Raw genomic sequence first — 21392 nt, 5'->3', positions numbered from 1 at the left:
ATTAAGAGGTGAAGTATTTTAAGAGGCAATTAATTTATGGATGGGATTAGGGCCTATATAAGGAATTAGCAAATGGGCTCTCTCTGTGTCATGTAAGGACACAGAAAGAAGGCCCTCACCAGACAGCAAATGCCAGCACCTTGATCTGAGATTTCCCACCTTCCAAAACCGTGAGAAATTTCTATTATTTATAAATTACCCAGTCTCAGGCACTTTGTCATAGTACAAATGGACTAGAACAGAACAGTTTTCAAAATGTAAACTATGTAGAAAGAATTTCAAGTGGTTCATTAAATAACACTGAATCACATGAGTATAAGTTCCTTTCTTTTTAATTGTCTTATTTCTTTCGGCTGGTCAAGAATAAAATCTCAGTCTAGTTCCGCAGCATCTTTATTGCATTGCTAATACTTGCTAATGTATTTTAAGAGCAAGTAAATATCAGACTTAAAAGCTCAAATAGGCAATGGCATTCAACTAATATTTAATGGCAATGTTATATTTTCACTATTTTAAATAGAATGTAGGTTTCCATTTAAACAGAGATATAGCGCTTCCATTTAAATAGTTTTATTTAAATAAAAAGACTGTCAAATTTACATTCAGATGAAATTATTAGAAAAAGACTTATTTGGGATAGGTGCATGAGAATCAGACCTTAATTGGACTGACTTCTCAAATAAACATTACAAGTATTAAAAGATAAAAAAAGGCTAAACTACTTGGGGGTTGAAATATTTTGTCATTGACCTATATGTAAAGTTAGAGACAATAGTGTCTATTCAGATGCATGAAAAAGAGATGTTGATATGTTGGATCTTATTATTCTACCATATTAGTGATTATATTGATTGTAAAGAAATTATATATCCCAATTGAAAGGCTAAACATTTTAAAAAAGGATCCCACTATATATATGGTTATAAAAAACACATTTTAGATACAAACAGACAAGTAGAAAAATATATGATATCACTGAAATAACTGGGTGAAGTTTTTTTCTGTTTAGGTTAATTGCTATAAGCACATATACCTGAATAGTGTAGGAATGCGAATGCAGGGTAAATTAAATATCTTACCAACAAATGGAATAAAAGTAAACTATATCCAATAAAAATGGACTGTATCTCTCCCCCCCCCTCTCTCTCTCTCACACACACACACACACACACACAAGAGGTTTACAAATAAGCAGTAAATAAAAAGCAGGAATGGCTATACAAACATTGGGAAAATAGACTTTGAGTTAAAAATTGGTACTGAAGATAAAGAATGACCTTTTATAATGACAAGAGAATCAGTCCATCAGAACCTATATTAGTAAATGATTTTTGTGTTGTTTTTTTAAAGAGTTACATTTTCTGATATTACCTATCTAGTCATATGTAATTGCTTATTTTCCAAGCATTCAACTATTTTTATTATTGTTTTTGGTACTGGGGATTTAACCCAGGGGTGCTTAACCAGTGAGCCACATTCCCAGCCATTTTTATTTTTTCTTATTTTGAGACTAAGTTGCTTAGGGCCTCACTAAGTTGCTGAAGCTGTCTTTCAATTTGCAATCCTCCTGCCTCAGCCCCCTGAGCCACTGGGATTACAAGTGTGTGCTATTATGCCTAATTCACTTCAATTATTTATAGTAAATGTAGGTCTTAAGTGAATTTCTAGTATTTTGTCATGGCATTTATTGGCTTATACCCCAGCATTTAGGCACAATCCCTGATTTGTACACAGCTTGGGAGGCTCAGAAAAGACCATCTGAATCTCATTTGTTCCTTAGGACAAAAAGCAATAGACAGGAGAAAGCCCTTGCTGGGCCCCCAACAACAAGCTCTGTAAAGAGGGAAAGAGCGTCATGATAAGCCAGATTCAGCAGTAGTCTACAGCAGGGAAACTGCAGCAGGCCTGCAGTGGGTGGGTGGAGCATCAGGGTCTGTGTTCATCACAGATATGTCAATCTGTGAGCAATGAGCTCACGGCCGAGCAAATTCCTAACAGAGGTAAGAGAGATGCACTGGAAAATATTCAAACTAAAGTTGAGATGAGTCTCCTTGAGGAACCCACAAAAGAGATCTTAAGAAGGCTTTAGAAATGTCAAGAAAGGTCTAAAAACTTATACAAATTCCAAGAAAGGATATTTCCCACTGAGAACTACTGATGGATCTAGCAGTTTTAGCAGTAAAGTACAAGATAAACACATAAGAAAAATTTAGAGAGCCTATTACTATGAAGTTATACATTGCATATACTATTTAAAACATTATTTCTTAACCAGGCATGGTGGTCCATGTCTGTAATCCTAGTGGTTCGGAAGGCTGAAGCAGAAGGATCTCAAGTTGAAAGTTAGCCTCAGCAACTTATGGAGGCCCTAAGCAAGCTTGATCCTGTCTCAAAAAAAGCAAGGACTAGGAATATGGATTTGTGGTAAAACGCCTCTGGATTCAGTTCCTGTTATTAAAAAAAAAATACTTCTTATATTTTGGTATGTCTTTACAACTTGCCCATAAAGAAACATATTATGTGGTTTAGGAACCTAAAACTCAGAGAGGTTGGAGTGTCTTTACTGAGATTGCTCTGCTACTTATTGGAACTGGCCCAAACCAGGTCTATGTCTACTAATGATGTTCCTATATCATCTCCAGTCCTCACAGATTTCAGTGTGAGGCTGCCATGTCCCCATATACAGATATCTTCCAAGAACCTGAATTACATTTTTTCAGTCAGGATAGAACTCACAATAGGTCTCATAGTCAATGGGTCACTTGCTGCTCCTTTGGCAAGATAAACGCCCCAATTGTTCTCTTTCACTCTATCTGGTACTTAGAACTGAAACTCAGTATCATCATCCCCAGGTGTGTGAAGAGCCAACATGACTATCCCCCTCTTTTTTGTTTTATGTTTTTAGTTGTAGATGGACACAATAACTTTATTTATTTTTAATGTGATGCTGAGGATCAAACCTAGTGCCTCATACAGGCAAGGCAAGGGCTCTACCACTGAGCTACAGCTGCAGCCCTGACTACTCCCCATTAATGTCATCCCAATAACAGACAATTTTAAGCCCATAAAAGTGTTAACATCCTGGGATGGGGGACTACAGGGAGGCAGAAGAGGGGAAGTTTTTGTCTAGTGCTGACTCAAGATGATACATGGAGATAGAACTTGTTATTCTCTAACTGAACATGCCAACAAAAATTTATAACTATAACCTCTTTCAAAATCTCAAAATATCAGCATTTCTGCTATGTCTAATACAGATTATTAAACTAAGCTCTGGCACCATATACCTGAACTAATCATCAGAATAAGTCACTCTTCCTTTTTGTCGGCAAAAGAGTAGGGATTAAAGAGAATCACATTTGTTGGTGGTATAAATCTTCACAGATACATAACAGTTTGCTAAATTAATAAATTAGTCCCCCCATGGCCCCCTGCAGGTCTCAGGTTAGAGAAGAAGAAAAGTAAAAAGTGAAAATCTGGGGCAATAATTTGGACATAACTATAGTTCTGGATAGCTAGAACATCTTTCTCCACTAAAACGTCGTTTTAAAAGCTTTTGTGGCATTATACCAAGACTCTCAAAAGATTAAATGCATCACTTTTAGTGACAAAGAGTCAAATGGTGCCCTTGAATGTAAAATGTGCTTTTCCAGGAAGAGGACAAAAGAGACACCCACTTTAAAGTTTTAAGTAATAGTGATCTTATAGTGATCGAGTGCAAGAACATGAACAATCACCATCACCACTGCCACCATAACGGAGGATGACCAAGAATACTTTTAGTAAGGAACAGTAGTTAACACTGAGCTATGTGTTCTTTCATATTCACCTCTAGTCTTCATAGAAATTTGTTGCGATGGGCAAAGGTGTGACTTAAGCAGTCAAGGGGGAAAATAAAAAATGTCCATACGCTTCAGCCCTTTTCAATGCTTTATTCACTCAAATCAATCATTACATTAATTCCACTCTATAGATTCTTAATCAAGAAAATGATAATCCTTACTGTTGGGCAATAGACATGATCAGTTCAAAGCAAACAATTCTAAATTTATTCTAAGCACTGCAAACATACTTAATTACGACAGACTCATTCCAGACATTCCCTCGGCATGCTAAGCCCAAGTGCCAGATCTAAAGTCTCAAGTCTTAGGCCTGAAGTCCAGCAGATGCACATTCACTCAGACTGCAGTGATCAGGTCAGAAACTTCTGGAGGCTTCTCCTGGAGTGGGGCCGATGGCTGGCTGAAGACAGAGTCATAAGGAGAAGTCGCTGTTCTCATCAGGGTCAAGATGTGGCTGTAGCATTTGAGAGCGGTGAGGATGATACAGAGAATCAGGCAGATGATGAGAAGAGTTGGGATGTCAGTCCAGGTCCTTAACAGGCTCTCCGGCAGGTGGGCATCAGTGTCAGCTGGCTGAATGTCTGTTCATTTGCTCCTTCATTTGTTCTAAACCTGGGGGCTTCTATTGGACCTATCAATCCCTTTCAGCCACTACCAGGTTTCTCAGTGATGTCTTTCATTCTGGGGTCAGGACAGCTGACCTGGTGGTTTCCACCCTGATCTCTCACCTCTAACTTTATCAGGAGGAAAGCAAATGACAGTGACTTCACTCTGAGTTTTATCAGGGTTGTGGAAAGTGACTTATTTTTATCAGGCTATGCCTTATGACAATATTGAAAGGCTCCATAGGCTTGCCTGCTGCAGACTGCAGTTTTATTTTAAAATGGTGACTTAGGCTAAGGCCCTTCTTAGGTTAAGGCCATCCTTACAAAATTAAACAGGGGAACCAGGTAAGGTGGCATAAAGAACCAAGAAGACAGACACATCATAATTGCTTATGTGACAGATCTACCACATATCCATCCACATCTTAGGGCAAACCTGCCCTCACTTCCCACCTCCAAAGGTAGCCTCTGGAGGTCTCATCTAGCTGACATTATCAATGTTATCATCGGGCTTCATACATAACAGCTCAAGTTTGAGATATGCTATTACAGTCTACAGAAACTGTTCTCCCAAGTTTCTAACTTCAATTTTTCCCTTTGATCTCCCCATCCATTGGAAAACCTGTTATATTTCTTCCTTGCGTGAAAAAAAAAATAAAGATCGTTAAAAATGCTGCAGATACCAGACAATTAAGCAGATCTAGCATCTTGTTACCTTTAAAAGTTGAGACCAAACTCTATACTAACATTGTAGAAACATGAAGAGTCTTCATAATTCAAACATTCTTGGCAAAACCTTCTCCCTTGGTAACAGTGTGTGTCAGCATGGTTAGTTATTAATGATCAGCTCCCTTATTATCATAAAATAAAGAGGATAATCCTGAATATAATCTATTTGCCTTTGTGAAACTCACAATTTTTAGTACTTGTCTCACCATTCAGGCTGACTTTTGTTTCCCTCCAAGGCAAGATTTTTATCAATGCTAGTAGTGGTGAGTTGATTTACATTCTGGCACAAACTCCTTAATCTGAGCAGCTACTCCAGATTATTTTTTCTGTCATTACAACAATGACATCAAAATTTATTACCATACTAAACTTAAATTATGGACCATATTTTTGACAGAGTAATTGTCAATATGTTCAAATCATACCTATATAACAGAATTATCATGTTAAGAATATCTGTACACTTGTCAAGTTGTCATGAAAAATACTTTGCTAGCTTTATTTGTTCTGACTTGGTTTTCCCTGTTATTCACCTGTTCCTAAACCTGTCAAACCATAATGTCATTGGAAAGTACTTCAGCTACATTTTTGTCTCAGAGCCACCCAACATTTTCAAGCAAAAAATCTTTAATATAATCTTTTTCCTAAGCATCAGCAATTTTATGGAACATTAATTTATAAGTAATCCATAAAGCATTAATATTCATATGTGAAATAGTACACATCTCCTTCTGTCAGCTTTTTGTTTCATATGCCTTTTTCTTTCAAAAACTTCTATCAGATTTTTAACATAATTTTTATTCGATGAATGCAAATCCTGCTTAAGTGTTAATGATTTCCTTACTCCATCAGCCAACACCTCTGCACAAATGTCACTCTGAAGTTGTGGTACTTCTCCATCAATGGCAGCCACAAAACTAAATTCTGTATATAAGGCAACAGATTTTCAGCCTAAACTAGAATGGATTAATTTGATCTTTCTTTCTTAGGAATCACTTATACTTTATATTGCCACGTGCAGAAAAATTCCATTTTTTCTTGACAAAAAAAAAAAATCTAACTAGGCTTACAAAAGGGCCATCTGTAAACTAAGGTTAAATATGAATAATAAACATTTTCTTATTCAAACATAGCTACTGATGTTAAATCATAAATTTAAAAATTTTTAAATTATAAAGTAAATTAAAAAAACAAGTTATAGTATTTGATGCTTACCTATTCTCAGATTTAATATATTTTAGGGTTATAGTCTACAGTCTGACTTAAAATATTGCATAGGACTAGTGCACAGCTGAATCTCACACAAACCACAAGTGCAATTTTAATTGCACACATACTGATCTATATCCAATTAAAAATAATGGTATTGAAGATAATGTGCTTTTGGAAGCTCTGATTGAAGATACAAAAAAAAAAAATCTTTTTTTTTTTTGGTGTGTGTTTACAAGTAGTAAATTTATTTTCAGCTGTCTACTTAATGTCCATTGTGTAGAAGGATTTATTATTACCCTCTTGGTCCAAGCACACAGTATAATAATAACTAGAAAAGCTCAAATCCTTCAAAAATGCCCAGTTGACAGTTAACTTGACACTTTTATTGGTACAGAATGGAACAGTCCAAGAATGTAGATATTGATTCATTCTCCAAAAATGTTCATCTTATAGCTTATTCATCTAGAGTTATATTTTTTTTGTTTGTTTTCTTTCAGATCTTGATAACTGTCATGGTATTTTGCTTTGATGTATTTCTACATGTAGTTGCACACGGTTCAGTAAAAATAACACTGCTATCAAGTATGCAAATATTGAAGTATGATGATTTGACTATATGGCAGTGTTGTGGCAGCCTCTTGGTTTCTCCTTTTCCCGCTTTTTAAAAAAAACTTATAAAGTCACTTTTTATTTTTTAGTCTTCAATGATGTGAGCAATATTAAGAAGACATTGCTATCTAATTTTCAATCTTTTTAAAGAAAAGATTCCTATGTTCAGTAGCATGATTGATGCTATTGTTAGCCTTTCTCTCTAAACTGTACACATAGATTTGGAATGTTCACAACTTGGCGTGTGTGGCAGCAGAAGATAATTCCCATATTCTACATTGCTATTGTTTTGTATAAAATAAATTGGTAAAGATTGACACTTAAAAAAATGATGGGTTCATTGATCATGAGCTTAATACCATGGTAGGCCCTTTGCTATAATGGTTTATGAATGCTTACTCCTACTTTATTTTTTGTAATAGTAAATGAGTAATCAACAGTTTGTATACTGGTACTAAATGCAAAACTCACTTTGACAAGCATTCCATCATTTCAAAGGTACCACATTTTGATAATAATGTTTATTATTCATATTTACTAATAGAACTTACATCATCACTGTGACAAAATTCCTGAGCTAATTAATTTAAAAAGGGGAAAGGTCCATTTTGGCTTCTGGTTTCATTGCATGTTCAGTTGGCTCTGCTGCATTTAGGTCTGTGGCAAGGCAGCATGTCATGGTAGTGAGGCAGGGAGCTCATGGTTGAGCAAAAATGCTCACCTCTTCGTGGCCAGGAAGCAAAGGGAAAGGAAGAGACTGAAGTCCCATAATTTTCCTTGAGGGCATGCCCCCAATTATCTAACTTTCTTCCACTAAGCCCCATCTCTCAAAGCCTCCATCGCTTCCCAATAGCATCAAGCAGGGGATAAAGCCTTTAACACATGGCCCTTTGAGTAACATTTAAGATCCAAACTAGCAGAGTTAATCAGTATAGGTTTGCTAGAAAAACAAAAGCTATAGAATTTATCATCTATCTACCTATCCAGGGAAAAGTAAACAAAGATTTAAAATATTGTCTCATGTGTTTATTGTATGGATTAGTAAGTCTGAAATCCACAGGGTAAGTCAGGAAGCTGGATATAAAGGTGAGATCCGATGCCTCAATTTTGAATCCAAAGGCCAGAAACAGAATTCTGTGTTGCAGTCTGGAGGCAGAATTGTTTCTTCTCTTTCTTCTTAAGTCCTTCAACTTATTGGATGAAACTCATCAGCATTAAGAAGGATAAGCTGCATTGCTTCAAGACAACTAATTGTAGATATTAATTACATCTTGATAGCAACATCTGGAATGGTGTCTGGCCACTGGCATCTAACCAATTTGATGCATGAAATTAAACAGTGCATAAAACAAGCATTTGGGAAGAATTGTCTTTGTAAGGTGTAAGGGAGACACGAGGGTGATAGCCTATTAAATATAGGCTTAAATAGCTAGGAACCTTTGGAGGAAGACTGTGATGAATTCCACGTTGTGGATATATGATTTGGGGGATGCACCCTCATCAACAAATGTAACTTCTCACAGAGAATCTGGATGATTAAATGGGAAAATAATCATAGACTACTTAAATCAGTGTCTGCCACAGAGTAAGTGCTTCCTTAAGAAATACTGTTATTATCATTAGTCACTCAACACAGTCCAATGATAGCTGACAAAGACTGACAATTTGTGAAAATTGAGAGACAGCTGAGTATACAGATATTTACACAAAAAGTCTACCTAAGACATCATATTTCCACATTATATTTGGTATTTTATGAATATTTAAAAAAATACTTGTAGGAGGAAGGAGAAATGGTTGATCAATGGGGACTAAGTTCCAGTTAGGTAGGAGTGAGAAGTTGTGGTGTGTCATTGCACAGGAGGGTGACGATAGAGAACAATAATGAACAGTACATATTTAGAAGCTAAAGAACAGTAAAGTTACAGTTTTCACTATAAAGAAATCATAAGCGAGGAGCTGAATATGTTTAGCCCAATTTGAAAGTTATTCAATGTATACATGTATTGAAATATCCATCTCATTAATATGTACAAATTTTTATGCTTTGTGTATGCTAAAAAATTATGTCAAAAGATATTTGGATATAATTTTTAAGAAATATTTTTCATTTGCACATGACTTAAGAAATTATTCACTTTAAAATACTTGGCTACTATTTTTCCCTTTATAATACATTTATTTACATGTTACAAATATCTGGTTTTCTGCTATGATTGAATCTTTGTCCTTGTTATTAGCTCTTATTCTATGTTTGTTCAAAAATCTTTGTATGAATCAGATTTGAATTAACCATTGCCATTATTCAAATTCTGATCTCTTTTATTTTAGAAAGTGCGTCCTGTTGTACTTTTCATTTTATCCTTAGCAAAGTCCCTGGCCTCCCCTCCAAACTTTCCTGTAGTAGAAGTAAGAATGTCATTTATTATAAAATGTGGCTCTTTGAGAATCTCCTTCCCCGCTCTTCATGAGAAGAATCAATATTATTGTTTAAAAGCTTTTAAATAGAGATCATGAAGTGCTTTTCCAGAGGTTAAAGAAAAAATTGGTAGCAGCCCTTGGAAGGAACAGTCCCCTGGATTTTGAACAGGAGGTATTTGGGTGTTTAATGAGAATTGGGACCCAAGTCCCTTTGCACTGAAGCAAACACTGAAGATAACAAGACAATAGGAGGCAAGGTGAACCTAGGGAGCCTGGATCTAAGCCAATGAGCCTCCAATCCATAGCAAAGACTCTGCACTTAAGCATCAGCAGAGATGCAGAAGGGCAGATTGCCTCCAGGACAACATGCAAGGACCTCAGTGATCACCCCAGGGGAAAGAACTCGGAGGGCCCTTGAGAAAATTTATACCTATCATTAGATTCCCAGGACCTTTGCACAACCATGGCATAGGATAAACAGGCCCTGTGACAGTTAATACTAGGTTTCCTATCATTTTTGACAAGATAGGGGCTCAGAGAAGAAATATAACTTAAGAAATATGAAGAGCTATTAGTATTTGCAAATTAACATTCACTACACATTACAATTTTTACTGAATAACAGAAACGAGGTTTCACATTCAGGAGATTTATAAATAATTTCTGATGCTACTGGCTTGTGACAAAACAGTTTTGACACATTCAACTTCTAGACAGATCTTCACAGTATGCATTCAGTTATTCACTTATTCACCAAAAGTATATTGAGTTACTTTTATGAAAGTCATATAGTTTGAAGGATAAAGAACCTGCAGTTCTGTCCAAGAGCAGGAAAATATGGGCATTTCCAGTTACAGAAGATGTAACACACACACACACACACACACACACACACACACACACACAGAGAGAGAGAGAGAGAGACAGAGAGACAGAGAGACAGAGAGAGAGAGAAAGTGAATTTGCCTTTTCTCTCCTGAGTCCTCAACTGATTAGATGGTGCCTATCTATGCAGACTGGGTGAAGACAGATCTTCTTACTGAGTTCACTGATTCTAATGCCAATTTCCAGTCTCTTCTGGAAACATCCTCACAAATCTACTCAAAAATAATGTTTTACCAGCTAGCTGAGTAACTCTTAATCCAGTCAAGTTGACACTTAAAATTAACTATCACAGTTCCACAAACTCATAAAGGCCAAGAAAATGGAAGAAGTTTGAGAAGATACATAACATATACTATGCTATACGCAAAATCACCTCATTAGATTCCCAGGACCTATGTGAAATCTTGGTGTGGGATAAACAGGCCCAATGATGATTAATATTGAGGTCCTTACCATTTTGACAGGTTAGGAGCTCTGAGCAGAAATATAACAAGAGAAATGAAGAGCTATTAGTATTTGAAATTTAATATTCACTACAAATTAAAATTTACACAGGATCACAGTGACTTAATCTTTGCCATTGGACCAATCCCATGCATCTGACTCTTCTTGCAGTTTATCTTCTAGGAGTTACTTCATTCCTACTATAAATAGATTTCTGCCATCTCACTTCTCCTCCAGATAGGCATCATGTTTTGTCTCCAACAGTGCGTGCAGTTGCAGATCACACTGGCACCTCTACTACACACTTAATCAGTTCAAATATGAACTACCACGTCTTTGAACAAATTAGCAATAGACTTGTCTTCCTTCCTTGTGATTTTAGGACAAGCGTGTTCAGCATCTTATATCACTACAAAATTAAATCTTCTAAGTCATGAAGGAGCTGATAAAATTGTTTCCTTTTGAGGGCCTTTAATTTTAAGAAGTTCTTGATTTGAAAAAGTTCCTCTGAAAAAATCTATAAGTTTTTACAATGTGACTGAAATTTTACAAATTTCTAGACTTTGCTTCATCTTCTTTTAATAAGTCATGTCCTAATAGTGTTAAAAGTCCAAAATGAAGAGAAAAGTTTCAAACTTTAACTCCTTTTCTGTTATACCCTGCAAAAACTGACTGGCAAAGCTAACAGCATAAAATCTCTTAATAATGTAAAATGGTATGGTGTACCAGCCTCCTGACTGTCTTAAGCAAACTGCTGGATTCTCTTTTACATTTCTGTTACAGGTGCTCCATTTTTGATAAGTTTATTCAGCTCTTCCAGGTTTATAACAGACTTCTCAAATTTTTTACCTGCAAATAATTTAACTCATCCTAGATTTTGTGTGCCTTTGTATATCAAGATTTATTGTGTTTTGTCTTTGTATTAAATAGATTCTTAAAAATTATCAGGCATAGTTCTAAGACATTTTCTCCACCTTCATAACACCCTACCAGGCAGATATTATTCTTCACATAGAGCAAATGAGTTAACTGTAACTAAAAAAAATAACTTTACTCACTTTTCTAAGGTCATCCAACCAGAAATTATAAATTGAGATTTTTAAAAAAAGTTTTTGGTAAATATCTCATGGTTCCCCGTGTCAGTAATACTTAACACAATAATATGCAATGCTGTTACAACACAACTGTGGTTAAAAGGAAATATGAAATTCTGTGGTTTAGTTAATGCTCCAGAAATATGTTTTGAAAGCCAACTCCACCCAGTTTCCTGTATTTATCTTGCTGATACTGATATTTCTGTTGGTTTACCTTCTAAGCTCGCAGTGGCAATTATTTCCTGGAGCAAATAGCTAAGTCAGGTTTGCCTGATCACAAAATTATTTGCACTGGGATATGAAAGTATATTGGCTTCTGTCCTACCAACAGTTAGGTAGATGTGATCCTTTAACTCTGGTGTCATCACTGCCTCCAAGCTGTGGTAGCACTCTGAGGGGATGTCCTCCCAGACCATGTTCCACCTACTCTGAGAACCAGCAGTATGAATGGTCCCAGATTAACAGTAATGATGTATGCTCCTGATGTACCCTCTCCTCATTCTCCCATGCTGTCCAACTGAGAAGATTCCAGGCCTAAACCAACCTACCTTTCGCCAAAGTCTTTTGCTCAAGTATGTCCAGCAGTCATTTAAAGCACTCCAACAATCCATTCTCTTTTCTTCATCTGAATACATGTAAATTCTGAAGTAGCTATGCTTTACCATGTAACTTGCTTATTAGTTTAAAGTTAACTGCTATATAAGCCTAATATTTTAAAATAATGGCCTCCAATTTGTCCATATTGGGTATCCCTTTATTGCTAGATAGTGACTCCCTTAAATGCATTTTGTTTAGGGTCATTAATCTCTTAGTTACAATTTTTTATTTGTTATTTTTAGATATATGCGATAGTGGAGTATTTTTGACATTATACATAAAGTATAACTTATTCTGATTAGGATCCCAGTCTTGTGGTTGTACATGATGTTGAGATTCACTGTGGAGTATTTACAGATGTACATGGGAGAGTTATGTCTGATTCATTTTACTGGTTTTCCTATTCCTATCTCCATTCCCTCCCCTTCATTCCCCTTTAGACAAAGGACTTCTATTGAAGTTCTATTCAATGAACTTCTATTCTCCCCCAACCCCTTGTTGTGTGTTAGCATCCACATATTACAGAGGACATTCAACCTTTGGTTTTATGGGATTGGCTTTTTTTCACTTAGCGTGATAGCATCCAGATTTATCCATTTTCCAGCAAATGTCATAAAGTCATTCTTTTTTATGGCTGAGTAATATTACATTGTGTGTGTGTGTGTGTGTGTGTGTATATATATATATATATATATATATATATATATATCACATTTTCTTTATCCATTCATCTGTTGAAGGATACCTAGAGGCAGATATTGTGAATTGAGCTGCTATAAACAGTGATGTGGCTTGTGTACCTGTAGTTCACTTATTTTTAAGTCCTTTGGTATATGCCTCGGAGTGGAATAACTGGTGGTTCTATTCCAAGGTTTTTGAGGAATCTCCATACTGTTTTCCAGAGTGGTTGTACCAATTTGCAGTTTCATGAGCCATGTATGAGTGTACATTTTTCCTCACATCATAGCCAAAAATCTCCACCAGAAAACTTATAGAACTCATAAATTAATTTAGCAAAGTAGCAGGATATAAAATAAACAACCATAAATCAATTATGTTCCTATACACCATTTCCCCATCTTGGGCAGGAGAAGTGCTAGTGGAGGCTGTGAATGATGGTCCAGGGTCAGAGGGCTGTTCTTAACACACTTTGTCAAATGAGTCCCATAAGAGAAAAGTTCCCAAGTATTGGCTTAATTATGGGACACAGGATTTCTTCTTTCGTTTGTGGGTCTGGGAGTTCTGGCCTGGATCTGAGCTCCTCCTTGGTACCTGTAAACTATCTACTTTGCAATGTTTTGCAGCTGGGGTCCCAAATAAGTGGCTCTCTAGGATGTGAAACTGGAAAAATTAATCAGTGGTGTCTAGGCCCTACAAAGGATCCCATTAAAATGACTACTAGAAAATGACAACTAGAAAAACAATAATTAGAAAATTTGAAAAACATTTTTTTTAAAAAAAGGAGAAGGTCACAATAATAGGAAGAGAAATCAACAAATTTTCCATTAAACAATGTAATTTGATCTAAACTCTGAGACAAGCATGAATTGGAGAATCCATCTGATGAAAAGCATTCAGGTTGAGGCTAAAAACAGGTGGATGTGTTGGAAGTATTTGGATATGGCACATAAACAATTATGTTTACACCTACACCCTGCATAGCCAGGTATATACTGCCTTCTTTGTCAGATAATTCAAGGCTCATTCTTGCAGAGATAAGACAACAGGTACAAGGACACCAGATACACCCAAGGCAGTATATGAGGAATGAAAGCATAATATTAAAAACAGTTATCAAGAGAAATACTGAGAAGACCCTCTGATTATTCTCCTCAGGCTACTATAACAGAGCACCACAGATGAGATGGTTTAAATAACAGAAATGTATTTTCTTGCAATTTGGGAGGCTAGAAATCCAAGATCAAAGTACAACATGATCAGTTTCTAGTAAAGTCTCTCTTGCTGGCCTGCAGATGATCACCTTCATACTGTGTCTTTACACACTATATATGTATATATATATGGAATGAAATAGGAGATATGTGTGTATATTCTATATTAGCACATGTGATTATGTATGCATAAATATATTAGCACATGTGATTATGAGGCTGAGGATTCTCAAGATCTTCAGATGGTACATGGGAGCAATGATGGCATAGTCCCAGTGCAAGCCTGAAATTCTAAGAAATAGGAGAGCTAATTAAGTAGAAAAAGTGAATTCTCTTATTATTTCACCTTCTATTTTATTCAGGCTTCCCACAGATTGGATGAGATTTCACCCATATATTGGAGAGCATTCTGCTTTATTCAGCATACCAAATTCAATTGTTAGTCTTATCCCAAAACTTCTTTACAGCCCCACCAAGAAATAATGTTTAGCTACATATCTGTGCATCACATGACCTGGTGAAGTTGACACATAAAATTAACCAAATGTGTGTATGTCTAAGAAAAAAGAAGTTTAAATCTCAATGTAAGTTCTATAAGAGAAAGTTGAGAAAACCTCACAAGATAGTTTATTTCAGTGCTGAGAATTGAACCCAGGGCCTTATGCATGCTAGGCAAGCATTCTACCACAGAGCCACATTTCCAACCTAAAATATATCTAAAAGAAAGAAGAAAGTTATGAGAGAAAAATGAACATCGGGTATTGGTGTTAAAAATCTAACATCTATAATAACAGTTCTCAGAAATAGAAATTATAACAAATTTCCAGCAGAATGTTTTTCTTGTATATCATCATGGTGAAGGATAAAGATTCACACAAGGTACACTTAAGAAATCCCATAATGCTTGGAAATAAAGAGGTAAGCAAAAATGTTTCAAAGGAAGAAAGTATTTTATTGAAACGATCTGAAATCAACCTAATGTTAGTCTTTTAACCACAACATAAAATGGTAGAAGAAATTTGAAAATATCTCTTCCAATTTTCAAGAGGAAAAATATATATTCAAATTGAAATTCTATTCTCGAATTTATCAGGTGAGAGGGTAAAATAAACTTTCAGACATGAGCTACCACAAATCTTAACTGTCTACATACCCTTTACCAATGTTCCCTTTTCCCAGAAAGGTGTTGGAGAATTTGATGATAAAAATGACGATGTAAACTGAGAAAAAGGGAGAGATGGCATATTCACCAGGGTCCTACCTCAAAGAGGTGTTACACTCAAATTGGGCCGTTCAGTTGAGTTTGATAGAAGATGGCAGGTTTTTAGCCTATGAGTGGCAACAATGGGGAGCTATTACTATTTTTATTTCCAAAAATATAAGGAGGAGTAATCATTAGACACTATCACTCCAGGAAAATCCACCTAGAAGAAGGTGTGACCTATGGCCAATAACACAGCCAACCTGCAGCCACCTCTCAGGACACAGGGTCGAAGAATAAGTGCCTTAAATTTTCTCTTCTCTACGCTGCTATCTGTCAGTGCCCTCATTGATGGAACCCAAGCAGAAACCAGAAATATTAGTATCCTGGACAGAGAGGAAAAGCTTGAAAATGGATCTAGAAGGACAAACCAAAAAAATCACATATCTAATATGTGTATTAGCTTCACAACTATAATGAAATTTGGAAACAATGAACTTGTAAAGAGACAATGTTCATTTTGCTCATGGCTCTGGAGGTCCTAGCTCAAGACTAAGTGACCCCATCACTTTGGGTCTTTGGTGAGGGTGGTGCATCACAGCAGCAGTGCATGATGGAACAAACCAGCATCCCATAAATAATGAGACAAAGTAAGAAACAGAAGGGCCAAGGCCCCCCAATCCCCTTCAATGGCCTTCACCAACAACCACAGAACTTCCCATTAGCCACCCTCCTCCAAGGTTCCACCACCTCCCCCATTGTGTCACAATGGGACAAATTTTTAACACATTGATGTTGGAAGATCACTTACTCATACCATAGCAACATGGTACTCAAACAAGTGACTCAAACAATAAAGAGCTCTCACTCAAAGGAATTCCTTTGAATTTGGTACTCAAACAAGTGAAGTGACTCAAACAAAAAAGAGCTCTCACTCAAAGGAATTCCCAGGAAATGGTTAAGGAAAATCCCAGGCAGGTCCACTCTAACATTTGTGTGATCTGGGACAAGGTATTCACAAAGTCTCCTATCTAAACTCATCTTACATGGCCACTCTTCATATAATGCTGGATATTCTGCTGCACTTGCCCCCCCCAAACAGTGGTTACCCCTTGATTATCATTAAGTAGCTGTACATGGAACAGTCTGTCCTCACAAAGACAGACTTGGAAACAAATTACCAGGTCACATGCACAAATTTGCTACCCCTGATCAATGAATTGCAAAATACTGCATATAGAAATGTCAGAGGGTCTGCAAAGTAGGGGGCAAGGTCCTGGCTTCCCTGGTCTGATACTGGTACTGCTCCCAAAGGAGCACTTGTGCAGAAAGCCTGGTGAGCACCAGAGCTTATCAAATATGGAGGCAATGACTGCTCAGGCCTGTCACCATGAAAAAAGGAACACAACCTTTAGTTTGAGTGACTGAGTGTACTGAAAGAAATATATGGTTCAATAAGGGAATTCGCCAATGAACTTGGTAATAGGTATACAGGAAGACAAAAAACAACAACAACAACAACACAAAAAGGAGGCAATTATTAACTCCTAGGGAAACCAAATGGTTATAAATTTGGATATTATAATAATAATAGTAGTTTCTTTTATGGCTAGGGTAAAAGTTCACAATATTTTAACCAATATTTATTAGGTAATAAAAATTATTTAGTAGTGTTTTCAGAATGGGGAGGGAAAGCCTTGTGGTATAAAAAAACAAAATGTCCCCAAAGTAGTTAGACTGCAGATAATTTCTGTTTATTTTTTAATTAAGAAAAAAACAGTGTTAGCATAGAAGCATATAGCAGCTAAAAGAAACAGCTAAAAGAGTTGAAAGTAATCATCTCTGGAGGAATTGTGGGTGGGAATAAAGTACATGGACTATAAATTTTTGTCAAATCCCTTATGGATTCCTCTTCCCCTTTTTCCCTTTTCTTTTCTCTTAAAATATGTATTAATTATTTATTTTTCCTTTTTCTTGTAGAATCTTGGGCTAGCAAGTCCTATGGAAACTATTCAAATATGGAAAGAACAAAAGCTTAAAATGAATAAATTCAATGCTAAACTGTAATTGGATGAATCAATGTACACTAGTTTTTTTTTTTAATGCAGAAATAGATGCAGGTGTATGTAAGTATTTGTGCCTATGAACTCACACATCTCTCCTCCCTGTCTTCTGAGAAGCCTAAAAATAAGGATACCTCAGGAACAATGAGAACATCTAGTACTTCACTCTTTTTTAAAAAAAATAACATTAATAATAAAATGACTCAAGGAGAAGAAACACAAGATAAGCCTTGCAATCTTTTTGTGTCAGAAGGTGCTCAAAATGATTGAAGAAGTCATCAAAAAGGCACAGGAGCTAGCATTAAGAAATTCCTGCTGTGAATGAGAAAAGAATCCATAATTCTACACCCAGATTTTCAAAAACGGGTGAATGAATGATTGTTTAAAGTGAAAATGGGAAATTTGTATATTATAATCAAAGAACAATCAATATAAATAGAAAGAATGATAGTGAAAAGAATCACCATTTAGGAACTGACACAGTAATAATCGATTCAGGATTGACTCATCAATGAATGAAGTGGGTGGAATTTTGTTAAATATCAGTATAAGCATATATATATATATACATATTAGATATACATATATATGCTCACACATATTTGTTTATAAATTTTAAAGTAGAGAAACTGAGTAACTATCACCCTACAAAAGATCAAAATTAACATTATAAGTAATGGCATAAAATAACTAAGGATACAGATCATTTTTATGGAATTCCAACCAAAAATCATAAGCTGGAATTAATCATGATAGAACCCAGGCATGCACACACTGAAAGATATTCTATAAAATAATAAGCCTATACACTTAAAAAATATCAGCATCATAAAAGACAAGAAAACACTGAAGAAAATTACCAGATTAAAGTTGACTTAAAGAGTCATTTTAAATAAATGCAGTACACACTTCTAAATTAAATCTTGGACCAGAAGAAAAAAAAATGTTTGCTAAAAAAAAAGCATTATTGGAAGGCAGATCAATTGTTCAATTAGTTCAGGTCAATTAGCCTTTTCTAGATGAAAAGCTGATTTAAAAAGCTAAAATAATCTTTATTTATTGATTTATTTATTTATTTTTGTTATGCCAGGGGATTGAATCCAGAACTTTATACATGCTAGGCAAGTGCTCCACAACTGAGTTACATCCCCAGTTCTAGGACTTAAAACCAGCATACTACAGGGACACAGCCACATCAATGTTTACAGCAGCACAATTCACAATAGCTAAACTGTGGAACCAACCTAGATGCCCTTCAGTAGATGAATAGGTAAAGCAAATGTGGTATATATACACAATAGAATATTACTCAGCAATAAAAGAGAATAAAATCATGGCATTTGCAAGTAAATGTATAGAGTTGGAGAATATAGTGCTAAGTGAAGTTAGCCAATCCCAAAAAATGAAATGCCAAATGTTTTCTCTGATATAAGGATACTGATTCATAATGTGGTGGGGGGGCGTGGGAGGATTAGATGAACTCTAAATAGGGCAAAGGGGAGGGAGGGGAAAGGAGGGGGCATGGGGATAGAAAGACAGTGGAATGAGATGGACATTATTACACTAAGTACATGTATGAAGACATGAATGATGTGACTCTACTTTCTGTTACAACCAGAGATATGAAAAATTGTGCTCTATGTGTGCAATATGAATTGTAACTCATTCTGCTGTCATATATACAAATTAAATTTTTAAAAAAGAAAATTATCTTTTATCTAAAAGAATCCTAAGAAATCCAGCAAAAAGATGTTAGAGCTACCATATGACTTTCAGCAAGGTTAAAGTATGCCAGATAAACATCCAAAAATCATTTGTTTTTCTATATAAAGTATCAACTAACAATCTGAAAATGAAATTAAGAAAACAATTTCAATTACAATAGTATCGAAAGGAATAAATTTACTGAGGGGAAAAATAGTAACAAAAGAAGTGCAAGCTTGTACACTGAAAACTATAAAACATTATTAAAAACAATTAAAGAGCACCTAATAAATGGAAAGCATTTCCATGTCTATAAGACTTAAGTTGGCAACACTCTCCAAATTGATCTACAGATTCGATAACTATCAAATCACAGCTGGTTGCTCTTTTTGAAACAATTGACAAATTAATCTTAAAATTCATATTGGAAATAAAAGGGACTCAAAATGGTCAAAAAAATCTTGGAAAAGAACAAAGAAGATTCACATGTCTTAATTTCAGAACTCACTATAAAATTGCAGTGATCAAATTTGTGTGGTTCTACCATAAAGATAAAGATACTTTATGGATCAATAGAATAACAATTAGAGTAAAGATAAAAACCCTTACATTTGTGGGTAATTGATTTTCAACAAAGGTGCATGGCAAATTAACAAGTTAAAGAACAATCTTTTCAGCATGTCTCTTGGACAACTAAATATCTACATACTGTAAATTTGGATTTTTACTTCACATAATAAATAAAAATTAACTTACAATAGATCAGAGACCTAATGGTAATAGCCAAACTATAATACTCTTTGAAGGTATAAATCTTATGAATTTAGATTAGATAATGTTTTCTGATGCATGGCATCTAAAACCCAAGCAACCAAGAAAAAAAAAAGAGAAAGAAATTAAACTTAATCAAAATTTTAAAATGTGCTTTAAAGGACCCTATTGATACACAAGAAACAGTTGCATATATTAAGACCTTATAACTCAAGTACAAATGACACAATTTTAAAATGTGCAAAGGCTGTGAATACCCTTTTCTCCAAAGAAGATATTCAAGTTGTCAGTAAGAGCATCAACAGAGGCTGGGCATCACTACTCATTAGGGACATGCAACAGAGCATTCTCCATTGGGATACAAATTTACACACACTAGGAAGGCTACAATCAAAAAGAGAGGCAAAAACAAGCGTTGGTGATAATATGGAAAAACTGGAATCCTCATACATTGCTTGGTGGGGGTGAAAACAATACATTCGCTTTGGAAAACCGATTCACGTTCTTAAACTTTTAAACATAGAATTATCACATGACCCAGAAATTCTACCTCTATATATCTACCTTCCCCCAAGCAAAAATATATGTTCGCACCAACGTGAATGGAATATTAATAATAGCCAAAAGGTAGGACAGCCCCAAATTTCCACTGGTGGACAAAAAGACAAACAAAATCTAGTGTACCTACAGAATGACTTATGATCTGGATTTTAAAAGGACTGAAGAGGGTTGAGGTTGTGACTCAGTGGTAGAGCACTTACCTAGCATGCGGGAGGCACTGAGTTCAATCCTCAGCACCACATAAATAAATAAATAAATTGGATTCATAAAAAAAAATAAAAATAAAAGGACTGAAGTATGGATAGGTACTACAGATGGATGAAATCCCAAACATCATGTTCAATGAAGGAAGCCAGTCACAAATTGCTGTATACTGTATGATTCAATCTATGTAAGATGCTCAGAATTAACAAATCTCTAGAGACAGAAAGTTGAGGAGTAGATGACTAGGGTTACCTGGGGAAAAAGAAAAATAACAGATGATGGATATGAAGTTCCTTTCAGGTGGGTATGAAGTTCCTTTCAGGCATGATGAAAGTGATTTAAACTTGGATGAGGGTAATGGTTGTATAACTCAATAAATACACTGAGGTTCACTGAATGGTAAATTCTTAATAGTTGAATTTTATAGCATGTAAATTATATTGCAATAAAACTGCTAATAAATAACATATGCATATACAGAGAAAATGATTAAGTATAGCGCAATGTTAATTGAGGAATGTGGTTGATAGGCATGTGGGATGTGTAAGTTCTGCAACT

The sequence above is a fragment of the Callospermophilus lateralis genome, chromosome 10 (assembly GCF_048772815.1).
Source record: "Callospermophilus lateralis isolate mCalLat2 chromosome 10, mCalLat2.hap1, whole genome shotgun sequence".
Lineage (NCBI taxonomy): Eukaryota > Metazoa > Chordata > Mammalia > Rodentia > Sciuridae > Callospermophilus > Callospermophilus lateralis.
The sequence above is the reverse complement of the archived record's forward strand: the minus strand, read 5'-3'. Positions refer to the sequence as shown.